The 4,423-nt window shown below is 33.6% G+C and overlaps 1 pseudogene; it reads left to right on the forward strand.

The window, feature by feature from the left end:
* The first annotated feature begins 1,776 nt into the window (after positions 1-1,776).
* Positions 1,777-3,245, forward strand: LOC139888234 (CASP-like protein 1; annotated as a pseudogene).
* Positions 3,246-4,423: the final 1,178 nt, after the last annotated feature.

Here is a 4,423-nt window from a genome sequence, read left to right on the forward strand (position 1 = left end):
TTTTTTTTAAAAACGGCCAACTAACCGATTATTAACTATTTTTTAAAAAGTTTAATTAACCGACCATTAACCTTTTTTTAAACGACGGTTTGTTTATTGACATTTGTAGTTGAGTACCATCAAGAGAGGATTGTATCATGGTTCCGGAAATATGTTGCAAATCAAATTTGAGTCTATTTTGCCCTAAAAAAAAAATGCTAAAGTACTGCTACAGTACTGCGACAGTATAAAAGTGGAACTGATGACGTGGCGGGGCGTGATTGGTGGGTGTTTGTCCATAATTAGTATATAGTATAATGGCCAAAATAAACCCATATGAAGTAGATGACATAGAATTTATACAGTAAGTGTAGTGTTGTAATTTTGATAAATAAAAAAAAAATTTCCTTGATTCAGAGTGGTTTATGAAAGTTCTATGCATTATATGTACTAAAAATGCAAGTTTTTTTACTTTAATTCGTAATGAATTCTAATGTGGTTTCTTGTCACCTACTTTGGTGTTATTTTGACTACTTGATGCCACAAATTATTAAAATAATTTTTAACGGGTTCCGTCAAGCAAGCTATATGCTGTGTATTATCGACGATTTCTACATAAGGTGGTAAGAGGATATCTTGAGCAGTTAATATTCTAAAGAATGTAAATGAAGAAGATGAGTAAACAAAAAAGACAAATTACTTTTGGGCTTTACTTTGCGGGATCGAAAGTTAAAAAGTGTAAAGTTTCGATGAAAGCTAATTATGAAGTTAGAAATTAGATCTGACAACATTCAATATGATATGTTTGATCTTGTCGTCTAAACGGGTTTTGAACACTTCACAAAACTGGACTTTATGCTATTCAACAAATGTAGGTTGTTGGTGATGAAAAGATAGCCGAGTGACGATTACTTCTAACTAGCTGTTGAGATGTTAGACCTTAACATTGGAGTTGGATTTCTGGATTTCGTGACAGACATGAATAGGTAAATATAATATTTAAACACAAAATGATATAATTGTACTGACAATTTACCTTACCACTTTACTATGAACTTTATAGTGTGTATATAAAGCTACTTTACTAGAATCATCACAATTTCAATAACGCCCATACAAAAGTGCCCGCAAAATCGCGGGCCTTAAGCTAGTTTTTAATCATAAAAATAATTAAAATTTTAAAAGTATATTATCTCATAAAAATTATAAAGTTATTACTAGACCATATAAACAGAGCCCTCATTATTTAATGCTTCCACTAAGATCACATATCCACGTTACAAAACCAAACGCATCATGGAGTCCAAATAACATTTGAATACATTTCATCACTTTTGTTTGTAAACGATGTGGGATTAGTAATTTCATATGTTTTTTTTTTTTTTCTTTTGAACACTATTTTAGTTCAATCTTTGCTATCACTTCTCTTTACTCTGAATATATCCCTATCCTAAGAGTCTTATATAATTCTTTTTAAATATGATGGTGTATTCGTGATTCAACTTGTTAAAATTTAAAAGTATATTGTCACATTGTCCATGCGTAACAAACAAAAATATAAGACATTTACCAAACGTTCAAAGAAGCTAGTCTTTGATGTTAAAGTTTAAGTAATTCGGTCAATTGTTTAAACGTCATACTGAACCTGACATTTTCGGTTAAAAATAAAACTTATCACTAATTTAATTAAACTTCTTTCAACAAATTTAAACAAAAGTAGTATAAATAATCTACCTGGTGTTTGCATACATCAAACCACAATAACTTATTTGTCCTAAACACAGATTTTGGGCAGCAATGGCATCTGTGACTCCTCCACGTTCAACGATATCCGTGAAGTCACCAGCACCAGAATACAAAGGTTCAAGTACTGATGACGACAAGGGTCATGTTGTGGTCGATTTGGTCTTAAGGGTGTTGCTGTTCGCGACCGCTTTAGTTGGTGTCATTGTTATGGTTACATCTAAACAAACCAAAATTATTCGAGTTGCCCCTGGCCTTGCTATACCCTGGCTGCAAAATTCACTCACTCCCCAGCTTTCATGTAAGTAACTTTAAAAAAATTTGACAGATCGGCAATTTAACACACATACTATATATAACCACTGTGAATTTTAATGTCTCAGTGCCTCAAGTGAGGCTTGAACCCCAAGTACTTCTAAGTAAATTATATGACGTATCAACTGTTTTGATTTCTAAATGTTCTGAAATGTAACAAACAACTATGACCAAATATCTATCGTAAACAACAATGACCGAGTATCCATCTCATTTGACTTTTTAAAGTCTTTTTTTCCCGAAAATTTGACTTTAAATATTTTTGTTAAGTTAAATAATATTTCACGAAATAAAAATATATAAAGTCAAAATTGGAAAAGGAAGACTTCAAAAGTTAAACTGGACAATTATTTTGAGATTGACGGAGTTGAAGTTCTTTTAAAAGGTCATACATAAAGGAGATTTTTTTTATCTTATATAGTTTAAAACATTTCAATATACTAGAACAACAACGACGACGACGACGACAACAACAACAACAACAACAACAACAAAACTCAATCCTACATAAGTGGGGTATAGAAGAGGTAAAATGTAGACAATACTTCTCCTATCATAGAATAAATGACAAGTCATTTCTATATCCAGAGTGACAACACTCCAAGAGTAGATAAAGTCCTCCCTCTCAATGTTCTGAGATTGCTTTCGTAACATTTCAGTATACTATCCCTGAATTATAAGCTTAAATGATATGTTCACCGTTGTATATAACTTTTTTTTTCTTTCTGCTTATACGTTGCAGATATTACGTGGCAGCATTGTCAGTTGCTTGCTTGTACAGTATTGCTACAATTCTTTTATCGATTTTAGTACTAATAAGGCCTAAAGGAAGCTCCATTAAACTACTGTTCTACTTCATCATACTTGATTCTGTAAGTTTCCAATTGTACTATCAGAATCAAATTTTCAGTGATTTATGGGTATGGTTCTTATAAATGAATAAAATAATAACTTATAGTTGTGGGTATATATGGTGTATGTAGCTGCTGTTAGGTATTATGGCTTCTGCAACAGGAGCAGCAGGGGCAGTAGCTTATTTAGGATTCAAAGGGAATTCACATACGAGATGGAACGAGGTTTGCAACATGTACACGTCCTTTTGCAGTCATATTGTAGGCTCTGTTGTTCTGTCACTCTTACCCTCTTTAGCACTTCTACTTCTCGTTTGGCTCTCCGTTTTCGTGCTTTCTAAGAAGATCATATCGTGAGATGATAAATCGTGTCGACAGAAATAATGTTTCTGATCATGTATGAGTCTTTTGTTATTTTAGTTTCGCTCATGGTTTCTAAAGTGTACATGATTTCATTTGTGTTTGTGTCTGTGTTTCTGACGTTTATGACTAATAAAGATTACACAATCAAATAGCTATCTCTACAAACTAGTGATAAATAACAATTAGCTCAAGCAAATTATTTGGATAAAAATATTAATGACAGGTTACTGGGAATAATAAAACAGGGGAATAAAATAGTTATAGTTTTGTGTCTACCTATAAGCTTGCCATTTATTTTTTTAGTAACGAGGAACCTCTATGAACGAGTACATTGCTAACCCATAGCAGGTAAACCTCGGACATCAGGAACCAGAGGCGGATCTAGTGCATTAGGAGGGGGGGCGTCCGCCCCCGGTGAATTTCGAAATTTTAGTGCAAATTTTTTCGGTTTTTCGATTTTGCCCCCGGTGGAAAATTTTTTTTACCCCAAACCCTTTATATTTTGCCCAAAACCTCTATAATTTGCCCCAAAACCTTTGTATTTTGCCCAAAAACCTTCAAATTTTACTCAAAAAACTCTATATTTTGCCAAAAAAAAATCCCTACGTTTTGAAAAAAAAATTCGCCCCCGGTGAAAAATTTTCCTGGATCCGCCACTGTCAGGAACTCACGCGTCACCCCGATGTTAGGTAAAGCACCTTCCAATGTAAATCTCTAATTAAGCCTAAGAAGACATTGCCAAGGATTGGGCCCGAGTCCTACAGTTTCACATGGTGTAGGACTTGAACCCTCAACCTCTTAGTTGAAAAGGTTAGCACGATAATGTTAGGCCAATGACCTTGCTTGCCATATTTTTCTCAATAAAGTCTTGTGTATGTTCGTAATTTGCAATGAATCAAAATAGCTACAAGCATTCAAACTTGTTCCAAATGTAGAAGATAAAATATGCTAATTAGTTTGAGTAAACAATCAAGCTAACTAGATACATATAAAAACTAAAGTTTCTATTTTGTTTTTAACCTTCATTAGTGCCAACTACATTTAGAGAACAACAAGGGATGACCGACCCCACCGTGGGGCAGCTCACAGCGATTGATATCACGTGAATATCACGTGTAACTTGTGAAAAGAGACATGAGAATGAGAATTGAATACATGACCTCCGGTTTCAG

This window comes from Rutidosis leptorrhynchoides, chromosome 2 (genome assembly GCF_046630445.1).
Source record: "Rutidosis leptorrhynchoides isolate AG116_Rl617_1_P2 chromosome 2, CSIRO_AGI_Rlap_v1, whole genome shotgun sequence".
NCBI lineage: Eukaryota > Viridiplantae > Streptophyta > Magnoliopsida > Asterales > Asteraceae > Rutidosis > Rutidosis leptorrhynchoides.